General features: G+C 41.2%; 1 pseudogene; it reads right to left on the bottom strand.

Moving 5' to 3' along the window:
* The window catches only part of LOC132804191 (NAD(P)H-quinone oxidoreductase subunit 2 A, chloroplastic-like), a 29,312-nt pseudogene extending 28,511 nt beyond the window's left edge, over nucleotides 1-801 (bottom strand).
* Nucleotides 802-15,602: the final 14,801 nt, after the last annotated feature.

Genomic DNA, 15,602 nt, shown 5'->3' with positions numbered 1-15,602 from the left:
GTTGCAATTCTTGAGTTAAACTTGACAAACAAGTCCTGATTGTTGCACATGTGATTTTTGCACCCGCTGTCCAAGATCCATGAGTGTGATTGAGCTTACAAGGTTGCAAGTTGCTGTGAAGGTATGTGCATGCTCACCACTTGCCTCTTTGGGTTCATGAGCATGTCTAGCTTCTTGCCTTTGGTTCCTTTGCCTGCAAACTCTTTCCATGTGACCAAATTGCTTGCAAATTTTACATTGAGCATTCGGTCTCCACCAGCATATCTTAGCTGTGTGTCCTTTCTTTTTACAAATTATGCAAGGACCATATGTCATCTTGTTCTCTCTTTGGTTTGTTGTTTCCTTGCCTCTATTTTGCCTTTGGAAAGGCCTTGGTTGCTGGATTGATTTACCTTTGTTATTTGCTACAAGGGCTGCTTCACCCGAGCTTCATTCACCTTGTAGCCGAAGACTCCTCCTTTGTTCCTTGGCTTGCAAAACATTGATCAATTCAGCAACTATGAGTTGTGTAAGGTCTCTTGTCTCCTCCAAAGTTAAGATCTTTGCTTCATACTTCTCTGGAAGGCATATAAGAATCTTTTCAACAATCCTTTGATCTGGTAAAAACTCACCATGCAACCGGATTTGGTTGACAATCTTAATAAGTTTGTTGGAAAACTCCTTCATGGTTTCATGCTCCAACATCTTCATATTTTCGAATTCTCTTCTAAGGTTGAGCAGTTGCATCTGTCTTGATCTTGTACTTCCTTGGAACTCCTCTTGAAGCTTTTCCCATGCTTGTCTAGGAGTTGTACAAGTCATAGTTCTCCTCATAATCAACTTCAACAAGCTCCCAAAGGTCATAAGCTTAAAGATAAGATCTTATTTTGATTGCCCAAACAGGATAGTTGTGGCCATCAAACATGGGAGTTGAAGGTGCTGAAAAATGTGAGGAAGCCATTTAAACCGGTAGGTGTTTTGTGAGTTTTCAATCGGTTTTTGTTGAGGGATTGATGAAACCAGGCTTTGATACCAATTTGAAAGGATGAGGGCAAGGTTAATCAAAAGAAAACAAGGTATGAAGGATTGAAATTGATTTGGGGTGAAGGTGTATCTCGCCTTTGATGTAATAAGCTGCTGGAAAAATTGTAACAAGGCCGGTTTTAGTGTTCTCTTGGTTTCAAATGGAAACTAAGGTATATTTCTCCAAAATTCAATATATTCATTCATTGAGATGTAATACATATTTATAGCATACAAAATAGATGTGACAGAACACCATGATCGGTTTTAAGGACCAATACAAACAAGTCCTTCATGGTGAAGCAAAACCACATGTGTAAAGTAACTTAGCCACATGCATCATGGTTGGTTGACAAGTGTTGCTGCCCCATTAGTTGCTTCATGGTGAAGTAGTCCTCATGCATGATGACACATGTCCTTTCATGCATTGGTTGAGAGAGAGACCGAATGGTGAAGCTCCATGTCACCAAGTAGCTTCCATGTCACCATCCTTGCCACCAAGGTGCTTTCCATGTCATCTAGGTGCTTGGCTTTTCGTAAACCCTAATTTGGCTAGTATACTTTAAACAACATATTTTGGTGTCTTTGTGCACCAACTTATCTAGCCTAGATTACACAATTTGCTAGAATTAAAAATACAAGCCAAATATGAAACAAACTAGGTTAATGATTTCGGCCAAGGCATTTAAGCTTTTACCTCGCCTTGGTCTCAGTTTTGCATGTTTCATGGCTAACACTTGCCATGATTCTCTAACAAATTTTAGGATGACTAACCCTTTTAATCCAGTCTATATAATGTCCTTTTCGGGAGCTAGAGGAAATGCATCTCAAGTACCAATTAGTAGGTATGAGAGGGTTAATGTCGGATCCCCAAGGACAAATGATAGGTTTACCTATTCAAAGCAATTTATGTGAAGGACTGTCTTTAAGAGACTATATCATTTCTTGTTACAGAGCCCGTAAAGAAGTTGTGGATACTACTGTATGAACATCGGAAGCTGGATATCTTACATGTAGACTGTTGAAGTAGTTCAACACATTGTTGTACGTAGAACAGATTATGGCACGTGCCAAGGTATTTCTAAGAGTCCTCGCAATGGGATGATGCCGGAAAGAATTTTTATCCAAACATTGGTTGGTCGTGGATTAGAAGACAATGTATATATAGGCCCTCGATGTATAGCCATCCGAAATCAAGATATTGGGATTGGACTTGTCAATCGATTGATAACCTTTCAAACATAACCAATATCTAGCCAAACTCCATTTACTTGTAAGAGCACGTATTGGATTTGCCGATTATGTTATGGTCGAAGCCTATTAATGGCGACTTGGTCGAATTAGGAGAAGCTGTAGGTATTATTATGGGTCAATCTATTGGGGAACCGGGCACTCAACTAACATTAGGAACTTTTCATATCAATGGGGTATTTACAGGCGGTACTGCAGAACATGTATGAGCCCCTTTTAATGGAAAAATAAAATTCAATGAGGATTTGGTTCATCCTACACGTACACGTCATGGGAATCCTGCTTTTCTATGTTATATAGACATGTATGTAACTATTAAGAGTGAAGATATTATACCTAATGTGACTATTCCACCAAAAAGTTTTATTTTTAGTTCAAAATGATCAATATGTAGAATCCGAACAAGTTATTGCTAAAATTCGCGTGGGAATTTAAAAAAAATGTTCGAAAACATATTTATTCTGACTCAGAGGGAGAAATGCACTGAAGTACCGATGTATACTATGCACCGGAATTTACATATAGTAATGTCCATCTCTTACCAAAAGCAAGTCATTTATGAATATTGTCAGGAGGTTTATGCCGATCCAGTGTCGTCCCCCTTTTACTCCGCAAAGATCAAGATCAAATGAATGTTCATTTTATTTTTTCCGAATGAAAAATGTTTTCTAGCCTTTCAGGAAATCCAATAAATAATGATCAAGTAAAACACAAATTCTTTAGTTTTGGTCTTTCTGGTAGAAAAGAAAATATCATTTCGGATTATTAAGAATTTAATTGAATCATATATAAAGGTCATTGTAATTTCATATTTCCTTTTATTCTACATGAGAATTCTGATTTATTTTTATTGGCAAAGAGATGATGAAGTAGATTCATTATTCCATTCCAGTGGATTAAAAAACGAGAGAAAGAACTAATGCCTCATCCCACTATTTCGATTAAAACACTGATAAATGGTATTTTTCGTAGAAATATTATTTGTGCTTATTTTGATGATCCTTAATATAGAAGAAAAAGTTCAGGAATTACTAAATATGGGACGATAGGGTTGTATTCAGCTCAGAAAAGAGGATTTGCTTGAGTATCAAGGAGTCAAAGAATTTAAGCCAAAATACCAAATGAAAGTAGATCGATTTTTTTTTCATTCCCAAGGAAGTGCATATTTTACCTAAATCTTCTTCCATAATGGTATGGAACAATAGTATCATTGGAGTATATGGACCATTTTAAATATAAGATGTTGAGCAAGCAGTTTGGTACGAGTGGAGAGAAAAAAAAATATTGAACTTAAAATCTATCCATTTTACTATAGAGATGGATAAGATATTTTGATACAACAGCATCTTGATACCGTCGGGAACGGTAAAAAAAAATGTAAGGAATAAAAAAAATTGAAAAATTGGATCTATGTCCAATGGATCACACCTACCAAGAAAAATTATTTTGTTTTCGTTCGGCCCATAATCATATATGAAATAGCAGACGGTATAAATTTAGAAACAGTTTTCCCTCGATACCCATTGCAGGAAAGTGATAATCTAGAACTTATAGTTGTAAATTATATTCTTTATAGAAATGGAAAACCAATTCGGGGAATTTTTGGCCATAAACGATGGATACTAGGCACTGTGCGTATCGACTCGTGCAGTGCTGTAGTAACACATTAAGTATCCCGCCTGAGGAGTACGTTCGCCATAATGAAACTCAAAGGAATGGACGAGGGCCTACACAAGCGGTGGAGCATGTGGTTTAATTCGATGCAAAGCAAAGAACCTTACTAAGGCTTGACATGCCACGAATCCTTTTCAAAAACAGGGGTGCCTTCGGGAACATGGGCACTGGTGGTGCATGGCTGTCATCAGCTCGTGCCATAAGGTGTTTGGTTAAGTCCCACATCAAGTGCAACCCTCATGTTTAGTTTCCACCGTTTAGTTTAGAACCCTGAGCAGACTGCTGGTGATAAGCCGGAGGAAGGTGAGGATGATGTTAAGTCATCATGCCCCTTATGCCCTAGGCGACACACATGCTACAATGGCTGGAACAAAGGGTTGCCAACCCGTGAGGGTAAGCTAACTCCAAAAACCCATCCTCAGTTAGGATTGTAGGCTGTAACTCGCCTACATGAAGCCGGAATCACTAGTAATCACCGGTTAGTCATACAATAGTAAATTCATTCTCGGGCCTTGTACACACCGCCCATCAAACTATGGGAGCTGGCCATGCCTGAAGTCATTACCTTCACCGCAAGGAGGGGGATCCCAAAGGCAAGGCTTGTGACTGGGGTGAAGTTGTAACAAGGTAGTCATACTGAAAGGTGCGGCTGGATCATCTCCTTTTCAGGGAGAGCTAATGCTTGTTGGGTATTTTGGTTTGACATTGCTGCACACCCAAAAAAAAGTGAGCTACGTCTGAGTGAAACTTGGAGGTGGAAGTCTTCTTTCATTTCTTGACGATGAAGTAAGACTAAGCTCATGAGCTTATTATCCTAGGTTGGAACAAGTTGGTAAGATCCCCTTTTTTGGGTCCCCATGTCCCTCCCGTGTGGCGACGTGGGGGCATAAAAAAGGAAAGAAAAGGATAGGGTTTCTCTCACTTTTGGCATAGTGGGCCCCCAGTGGGAGGCCTGCACAATTGGCTATTAGCTCAGTGGTAAAGCGCACCCCTGATAATTGAGTTGTTGTGCCTGGGCTATGAGGGCTCTTAACCACATGGATAGTTTAATGTGCTCATTAACGCATGACCCTGAGATGTAGATCATCCAAGGCACATTACCATGGCATACTTCTCCCGTTCAAACTGGGGTTTGAAACCGAACTTCTCCTCAGGATAGATGAGGTGATTCAAGTGAGATCCAATGTAGATCCAACTTTGTATTCACTCATGGGATCCGGGAGGTTCGAGAGGGACCGCCATGGCTCCTCTCTTCTCGAGAATCCATACATCCCTTATCAGTATATGGATAGCTATCTCTCGAGCATAGGTTTTGGTTCAACCTTAATGGGAAAATAAAATGGAGCACCTAACAACATATCTTCATAGACCAAGAACTACGAGATCACCCATTTCATTATGGGGTGACGGAGGGATCGTACCATTCAAGCCTTTTTTTCATGCTTTTCCTTGAGGTCTGGAAAAAGCTGCAATTAACAGGATTTTCCAAATCCTCCCTTCCGGAAAGGAAGAACATGAATTTTCTTTTCCTTTCCACAGGGACCAGGAGATTAGATCTAGTCGTAAAAATGCTTGGCTGATAAATAACTCACTTATTGGTCTTCGACCACCTCAGTCACTATGAACACCCCCGATCAGTGCAATGGGATGTGTCTATTTATCTATCTCTTGACTCAAAATGGAAGTAGGTTTGAAAAAGGATCTTAGAGTGTCTAGGGTTGGGCCAGGAGGGTCTTTAACGCCTTCCTTTTTCGTCTCATCGGAGTTATTTCATAAAGACTTTCCATGGTAAGGAAAAAGCGAGGACCAAACACACTTGGAGAGCATAGTACAACAGAGAGTTGTATGCTGCATTCAAGAATGATGAATCACTCTAAAAAAGGAATCTATTGATTCTCTCCCAATTGGTTGGACCGTAGGTGCGATGGTTTACTTCATGGACAAAGTCTCTGGTTCAAGTCCAGGATGGCCCAACTGCGCCAAGGAAAAGAACTGAAGAAGCATTTGACTCCTTCATGCATGCTCCACTTGGCTCGGGAGGATATAGCTCAAATGGTAGAGCTCCGCTCTTGCAATTGGGCTGTTGCGATTATAGGTTGGATGTCTAATTGTCTAGGTGGTAATGATAGTATCTTTTACCTAAACGGGTGGCTCACTGTTTCTAAGCAATGGGGAAGAGGACCGAAACATGCCACTGAAAGACTCTACTAAAACAAAGATAGGTGGTCAAGAATGTAGAGGAGGTAGAGTGTGAAATCGGGGTTGCGGGAGAGCAATACAAGCATCATGCTACTAGGCAAAGTGGTGGAGTGCTGCACCATAGATGGAGAGAGTCCAGTAACCGAAAGTATCACTAGCTTATGCTTTGACCCGAGTAGCACGGGACATTTGGAATCTCGTGTGAATCAGCAAGGACCACCTTGCAAGGCTAAATACTCCTGGGTGAGCGATAGTGAACTAGTACCGTGAGGGAAGGGTGAAAGAAACCCCCATCGAGGAGTGAAATAGAACATGAAGCCGTAAGCTCCCAAGCAGTGCGAGGAGACCAGGGCTCTGGCCGCGTGCCTGTTGAAGAATGAGTAGGCGACTTATAGGCAGTGGCATAGTTAAGGGAACCCATCGGAGCCGTAGTGATAGCGAGTCTTCATAGGGCAATTGTCACTGCTTATGGATCCGAACCTGGGTAATCTATCCATGACCAGGATGAAGCTTTGGTGAAACTAAGTGGAGGTTCGAACCGACTGATGTTGAAGAATTAGCGGAAGAGTTGTGGTTAGCGGTGAAATGACACTCGAACCCATAGCTTATTGGTTCTCCCCAAAATGCGTTGAGGCATAGCAATTGACTGGACATTTAGAGGTAAAGCACTGTTTCGATACGGGCAGCGAGATCGGTACCAAATCGAGGCAAACTCTGAATACTAAATATGTCCTCAAAATAATAGGGGTCAAGGTCAGCCAGTGGGACGATAGGGGATAAGCTTCATTGTCGAAAGGGAAATAGCCCAGATCACCAGCTAAGGCCCCTAAATGACCGCTCAGTGATAAAGGAGGTAAGGGTGCAGAGACAGCCAGGAGGTTTGCCTCGAAGCATCCACCCTTGAAAGAATGCATAATAGCTCATTGATGAAGTGCTCTTACGCTGAAGATGAACAGGGCTACAGAATCTACCAAAGTTGTGGGATGTAAAAATGCATCATTGGGGGAGCGTTGCGCCTAGAGGGAAGCACCCACGCGAGTAGTGATAGACGAAGTGGAAGCGAGAATGTCAACTTGAGTATGCAAACATTGGTGAGAATCCAATGCCCTAAAAACCTAAGGGTTTCTCCGCAAGGTTTGTCCACGGAGGTTGAGGCAGGGCCTAAGATCAAGCCAAAAAGCAGACTAATGGACAACAGGTGAATATTCCTGTACTACTCTTTGTTGGTCCGAGGGACAGAGGAAGCTAGGTTAGCCGAAAGATGGTTATCGGTTAAAGGACGCAAGGTACCCCTGGTTTTTTAGGGTAACCTATGCCATACTCCCAGGAAAAGCTCGAACGACCTTCAACGAAAGGGTACCTATACCTGAAACCGACACAGGTGGGTAGGTAGAGAATACCTAAGGGCGCGAGACAACTCTCTCTAAGGAACTTGGCAAAATAGCTTCGTAACTTCAGGAGAAGGGGTGCCTCCTTACAAAGGGGGTCGCAGTAACCAGGCCTAAGCGATTGTTTACCAAAAATACAGGTCTCCGCAAAGTCATAAGACCATGTATGGGGGCTAACGTGATACGAACCTAGGACGACCTACTCCTAAACCCGTATTATATTAGTCCAGATCTTAATTAAGTTAAAGTTCTAATGGAATTGACCTCAACCCCTAACCAACCTGTGATTAGAAATCTTGGTATAATGTAGACGCCACAATAGGGGATGGAAAACCTATTGATAAGTCAAGCTAAAACAACCAATTCTCTAATGGTGTTTTAGGTGTTCTCAAAGAACAAAGAGATAATTAATCTCACAAGTATTTTCTCAATCAAATCAAAGTTTTATTCTTATTAAAAATTAAGCCTTTAAATAGGCTTTGAAAGAAACAAAATAAACCCTAAAAACCTTAGGAAAAATCGGCCACATAATGAAGAGTTCTAGCTTGACCGAATCTTTCATTTTCTGAATCTAATTAATTAATTACCTTATTTTCAATTAGGAATTAATTAATTTACAAACAAAATAATAAAATAAAAACATTCCTAAACTTATTTGTCCAGCAAATAAATAAATAAAAACCCAAAGTCAAACGCAAATTAGGTAACGAGTTGACTTTGACATCTATGCTGAATTATGTCTTCAATCGAGCTAACTCATGACTGTCCGAGCTAACTTATGTCTGTCTGAGCTAACTTATGACTGTCCGAGCTAACTCATGACTGTCCGAGCTAACTTATGTCCGTCCAAGCTAACTTATGACTGTCCGAGCTAACTTATGTCTGCGTGATGTCCGAACTAAGTTATGTCAGATGTCCGAGGCATGGGTGTCCGATATCAAATGTCCGATGTATGGGTGTCCGATGTATCAACCTTCACCACTTGGATACTTAAAATAGGTCTTTTATCTTCAGGTATGGACAAGCCCTTTTGAGAATGAATTACTTTCTGGATAAAGGCAGCAAGGTTGTCCTTAAGCCTCTTAGCTTGAGCCCTAGTGGTCGGTCCAGCCTTCATCCGTATCGGATCAGTACCCCAGTGAGTTGTTGGTTGTGCGAGCTTGGGCGGATTCGCATCATGACGCCTACCCAATACTAGAAGATCAAGGAAGTTGGTGACCTGATGACAGGGGAGCCAGTGACTAAAGTCCCGGTGAGCGACGGCCGTAACTATAACGATCTTAAGGTAGCAAAATTCTTTGTCGGGTAAGTTCTAACCCGTACCAAAGTCGTGATGATCGGGACACTATCTTAGAGAGAGGCTCGGTGAAATAGACATTTTTGTGACGGTAGGGACAGCCAGTACTTGGGTAGAAAGACCCTATGAAGCTTAACTATTCCCTGGGGTTGGCTTTGGGCCTTTCCTGCGCAGCTTAGGTGGAGGGTGAAGAAGGCCTCCTTCCGGGGGGGCCGAGCCATCAGTGAGATACCACTATGGAAGAGCTAGAATTCTAACCTTATGTCAAAACCTACGGGCCAAAGGACAGTCTCAGGTAAACAGTTTCTATAGGGCATAGGCCTCCTAAAAGGTAGCGAAGGCCTGTAAAGGTTTCCGCGGGCCAGATGGAGATTGGCCCTCGAGTGCAAATGCAAAAAGGAGCTTGACTATAAGAACCACCCATCGAGCAGGGATGAAAGTCGACCTTGGTGATCCGACGGTGCCGAGTGGAAGGGCTGTCGCTCAACGGATAAAAGTTACTATAGGGATAACAGGCTGATCCTCCTCAAAAGCTCCCATTGACAGGAAGGTTTGGCACCTCGATGTCGGCTCTTTCCCACGTAGGGCTGTAGTATGTTCCAAAGGTTGGGCTGTTCTCCCATTAAATCGATACGTGAGCTGGGTTCAGAATGTCGTGAGACAGTTCGGTCCATATTCGGTGTAGGTGTTAGAGCATTGAGAGAACCTTTCCCTAGTACGAGAGGATCAAGACGGATGCACCTCTGGTGTACTAGCTATCGTGCCCACGGTAAACGCTGGGTAGCCAAGCATGGAGTGGATAACTGCTGAAATAATCTAAGTAGTAAGCCCACCCCAAGATGAGTGCTCTCCTAATCCAACTTCCCTAGAGCTTTCGGTAGCACAGCTAAGATAGCGATGGGTTTTCTGCCCCTATGGGGGTGAAGCGACAGAAGTTTTGAGAATTCAAGAGAAGATCTCAGCGAGACGAGCCATTTATCATTATGATAGGTGTTAAGTGGAAGTGCAATGATGTATGCAGTTGAGGCATCCTAACAGACCGGTAGACTTGAACCTCGTTCCTACATGACCCGATCAATTCAATCACGCACTCGCCATCTATTTTCATTGCTCAACTCTTTGACAACAAGAAAAAACCATTGTTCAACTCCTTGACAACATGAAAAAACTGAAAGCTCTACCCTCCCTCTCTATCTATCCAAGGGATGGAATGCCTTTCTTTCATGACTTTTGTTGTTCATGGTTCGATATTCTAGTGTCCTAGGTGTTGAAATGTGGTGATCTTGCCACAATGTGCAAGGTAGTTCGGTTACACTTGCACTCTTTGTTTTACAACATTAAAAACCAAACATTATTTATGTTTATACATTTTATTTTATCTTGTAATATTTAAGAACAATTCCTTTTTGTAATGCCCTAAGCTCATTATCTAGCTTAGGGCCTTTTTGTCTAGTTGCTGGAATTGTATTTCCAGCAATATAAGTTCACTTCCTTGGATGCCGTTTGAAGTAGGTTTGGGATTTGAATCTGAATTTTGGATATGGTAAACTAGACATGTAGAGGAAGCAGTAGCAAAGAGAATGGGCCAATTTGGAGCTGGGAAGGCTAAGTTAAACCCAAAACAATCTGACCCTTGTGCAGTTTTGCTACCCAGAAAACTAGGCAAAACTGCCTCGGGTTTGATTACTTTTGAATGGGTAAATGGACTTTTGTTAATCTGTTTCTTGGCTAGAACATAGTTTAATATTCAAAAAGGCTTCCCTCCAATTTTCAAGTCAAATGAATCTGGTTTTTAAATTCAAATTCCTTAGACAAGCTGAACTGCCCATTAAAGAAGGTTTCTTGCATGCCCAGCACATTGATTAGAGTTAGTTGAGGTAGATTGGCTTGGTTGGTTACTTTTAATGCTTTTGTATTTATTGCTCAATATGGCAGCATGCCTTATTGTGTTTTTGATGTATTTAAAAGTACGAAAATTGTAATGAAAAACGTTGAGAAAGAAAATATTCAAAAAATAGATTTTGAAAAACAACATTTTTGGCTCTCTCTCTCTCAACTACTACATTTTGGTTTCTTCTTCTTCCCAAAATCAAGAACCATGAACCAACAACAATCATTCTTGACTAACACCTTTAATGATTATGCTCTAGGGTACAACAACATAAACCTACACCAAATTCCATCATGGTATCAGAGCATAGTGTAATTTCTTAGGACCTTGTGAGCTTTCAACCTAGACCATTTTATTTGTGAGAGGATCCCCCACCTAAAACCTTCCAACCGAAACCAAAACCTCCCAAAAAGACTAGTTGAAACTCACCACCACCCGAGAGCTTGTTATTGTGTCCATTTTTCAAAACTTTTCAAAAACCATTTTTTCAAATGGCCTCACAATCCTTTGCAACCCCAACACCACCTAAGTTTGGAGGCCAAAACTATTCCATTTGGAGTATAAAAATGAAAGCCTACCTTCAAGCCTTTGGTTTATGGGAAGTCATAGAAGAAGGTTATGTAGTGGAAGAGTTGAGAGCTAATGCAACCCAAGCACAAAGAAATGCACATGAGGCCGAAGTTGCCAAGGGGTTCAAGGCCCTCACTGCCTTGCACTCCTCCATGAGTGATTCTATTTTTACAAGGATAATGTCATGCACAAATGCTAGAGAGGTTTGGATAAAGCTTCAAGAGAAGTTCCATGGAAATACTAAAACTCGGCAAATGCAAGTTTTAAACCTAAGAAGAAAGTTTGAGACCTTGAAGATGAAGGAGAATGAGCTTGTCAAGAATTTCACGGAAAAGATGCTCAAAGTGGTAAATCAAATTCGGGTCCTTGGTGAGCAATTGACCGATCAAAGGGTAGTAGAGAAAGTATTGGTGAGCTTACCCGAAAGGTTTGAAGCTAAGATTTCCTCCCTTGAAGAATCTAGAAATCTTAGTGAAATAAACTTGAGTGAGCTCATCAATGCTCTTCAAGCAACCGAACAAAGGAGGGCGATAAGAAAGGAGGAGACCATCGAGAGTGCATTCTATGGTGGCCACGGCAACAAAAAGAAGAATAAAGGAAGGAAGAGCAACAACACCAACCAAACCGGTTTTACAACCAACAACAACATAAACAATAACAAAAGTGGATGGAATCAACAACAACAACAACAAAGCCATCAAAACCGAGGAGGGCATTCCCTTGCCCTCATTGCAAGAAGCTTGGACATCCACCATCCAAGTGTTTTTGGAGGCCAGATGCATCTTGTGAAAGATGTGGAGGAAAAGGCCACATTGCCAAAGTATGCAAGGAAAGGAGACAACAAGCCAATGTGGTTAATGAAGAAGCTGAGAACCTATTTGTGGCCACATGCCTTAAAGCCACAAGTAGTGGTCTCGGTTGGCTTGTGGATAGTGGTTGCTCACACCACATGAGTTTCCAAAAGGATGGCTTTATGGAGCTTGACCGAAACTACAAAACCAAAGTGAAGATTGGTGATGGCCGGTTCATGAAAGTAGAAGGCAAAGGAGATGTGTGCTTGAACACCAAGGAAGGTACCAAAATTATAAAAGATGTGCTATATGTTCCTAGTTTGTGTGAAAAATTGCTTAGTGTAGCACAATTGGTAGAAAGAGGCTTTGCTTTAAATTTTGCAAAAGATGGATGTATCATATATGATGCTTGTGGTAATGAGCTGTTTAAGGTACCATTGAAGGATAAAATCCATAGATTGGACCTAGATAAGAATGAACAAGTCTTAAAAACCAAAGTGGAGTCCATTTCTCAACTTTGGCATAAAAGACTTGGGCATTCTAGCTATGGTGCCATGAAAAACACCAATGCCATTGTGAAGGACATGCCAAAGATTGAGGAGATGAAAAGCCTATGTGATGTATGCCAACTAGGGAAATCCACACGGCTTCCATTCCCTAAAGTCGGTTCATGGAGAGCTAAGGAGAAGCTTGAGCTAGTCCATTCGGATGTGTGTGGACCGATGAGTTTGTCATCAATTGGAGGATGTAAGAACTTCCAAACCTTCATTGATGACTACTCAAGGATGTGTTGGGTATATTTTCTAACAACCAAGTCACAAGTACTTGAGAAGTTCATGGAATTCAAAAAGATGGTGGAAACCCAAAGCAATGCAAGGATGAAGTGCTTGAGAACCGACAATGGTGGAGAATATACAAGCTTGGCTATGGAGGATTTTTGCAAAGAAAATGGAATGGTGCATCAATTCACAACACCATACACACCACAACAAAATGGTGTTTGTGAGAGGAAAAATAGGACCTTGATGGAGATGGCAAGGTGCATGATACATGAGAAGAACATGACAAAGAAGTTTTGGGCCGAAGCCATATACACGGCTAGCTACATCCAAAACCGAGCATACACCAAGGCCAATGAGTCCAAGACACCCTATGAGAGATGGTATGGACAAAAACCATATTTGGACAACATAAAAATCTTTGGAAGTGTTTGTTTTCTTCATGTTTATCCACACATGAGAGACAAGCTTGACAAAAGGGCAAATGTGGGTATCTTGGTCGGTTTTAATGAGGTTACCAAAGGTTTTAGGGTTTTCAACTTGGAAACCAAGAAACTTGTGGTAACAAGGGATGTGAGGATTGATGAGGATGCTGTTTGGGATTGGACAAAGGAGGAGCTTCTTGTCCATGAAGATAATGTTCGGTTGGATGATGAAGAAGAAGAAACCAATGACAATGACAATGAAGAAAATGAAGATGATGAGGAGGATGCACTTGAGACCATTGGAGCCGAATTGGAGATTGGAGATGGTGTTAGAGGAGAAAGGCCATTGTTCGAAATATATGAAAGGTGCAATGTTGCCTTGAGTGATCCTACCAATGCTCAAGAAGCTATGCAAAAAAAAAGGGTAGATGGAGGCCATGCAAACCGAAATGGATATGATAGAAAAGAATGAAACTTGGTCTTTGGTTTCTAAACCTAAAAACAAGAAACCAATTGGTGTAAAGTTGATCTTTAGGACCAAGTTCAACCCGGATGGAACAATATGCAGGCACAAGGCAAGGCTTGTGGCAAAAGGTTATGCACAACAAGCGGGTGTAGATTATGGAGAGACGTTTGCACCAGTTGCAAGAATGGAGACCATAAGGCTCATCCTATCCATCTCGGCCTCAATGTCATGGAAGGTGTACCACCTTGATGTAAAGTCGGCTTTCTTGAATGGTGTGCTTCAAGAGGAGGTTTATGTCAAGCAACCCGAGGGCTTCATTGTTCAAGGACATGAGGACAAAGTCTACCATCTACACAAGGCACTTTACGGGTTAAAGCAAGCACCTAGGGCTTGGTATGGCAACATTGATGGTTACTTGACCTACCAAGGCTTTAGGAGTAGTCCAAATGAGCCAACACTATACAGAAGGAATGAAGAAGGCATGATTGTTATCTCACTCTATGTGGATGATTTGTTGGTCACGGGTGAAAATGAAAAGAATGTGGAAGTTTTGAAAAATGAACTTGAAAAGGAGTTTGACATGTCAAGCCTTGGTGAAATGAATTACTTCCTTGGAGTGGAAGTGATGCAATGCTCTAGGGGTATTTTCATATTTTAAGAGAAATACATCAAAGATCTTTTGAAAAAGTTCAACCTTGATGAATGCAAGCCAATGTCAACACCAATGAGCCAAGGAGACAAATACAAGAAGGAGGATGGCACACCAAAGGTAAACCTGACCCTATATAGAAGCATGATAGGAAGTTTGCTCTATGTATGTTCATCAAGACCGGATATTATGCATGCCACATGTGTTTTGTCAAGATATATGCAAGCACCATCCCAAAACCATTTTGTAGGTGCCAAAAGAATTCTTAGATACTTAAAAGGAACACAAGACTTTGGATTTTGGTATGATAGGCAAGATGTGATGAGATTAATGGCCTACTCGGATAGTGATTGGGCTGGATGCTTGGATGATATGAAGAGCACTTCGGGGTATCTTTTCTCACTTGGTAGTGGACCATTCTCATGGAATACAAGAAGCAAGCAACAACCGCTCAAAGCACCGCTGAAGCCGAGTACATTGCTTGCTCTTCATGTGCAAATCAATGCATTTGGCTTAGGAAATTATTGGAGGACCTTGGTTATCCTCAAAAGGGTTCAACATAAAAAAACCAAACATGTGGTGATCTTGCTACAATGTGCATGGTAGTTCGGTTAACTTGCACTCTTTGTTTTGCAACATAAAAAACCAAACATTATTTATGTTTATGCATTTTATTTTATCTTGTAATGTTTAATAACAATATCCTTTTTGTAATGCCCTAAGCTCATTATCTAGCTTAGGGCCTTTTTGTCTAGTTGCTGGAATTGTATTTCCAGCAACATAAGTTCACTTCCTTGGATGCCGTTTGAAGTAGGTTTGGAATTTGGATCTTAATTTTGGATATGGTAAACTAGACATGCAGAGGAAGTAGAAGCAAAAATAATGGCCCAAATTGGAGCTGGGAAGGCTGAGTTAAACCCAAAACAATCTGACACCCGTGCAGTTTTGTTGCCCAGAAAACTGGGCAAAACTGCCTCGGGTTTGATTACTTTTGAATGGGTAAATGGACTTTGTTTTATATGGTTTTTGGTTATAAAATATTTTAATATTTAAAAAGGCTTCCCTCCAATTTTCAAGTCAAATGGAGCTGGTTTTCAAATTCAAATGTCTTAGACAAGCTGAACTGCCCATTAAAGAAGGTTTCTTGCATGCCCAGCACATTGATTAGAGTTAGTTGAGGTAGTTTGGCTTGGTTGGTTACTTTTAATGCTTTTGTATTT

This window comes from Ziziphus jujuba, chromosome 6 (assembly GCF_031755915.1).
Source record: "Ziziphus jujuba cultivar Dongzao chromosome 6, ASM3175591v1".
Classification (NCBI taxonomy): Eukaryota; Viridiplantae; Streptophyta; class Magnoliopsida; order Rosales; family Rhamnaceae; genus Ziziphus; species Ziziphus jujuba.
This window is presented reverse-complemented; position numbering and strand designations above follow the sequence as displayed.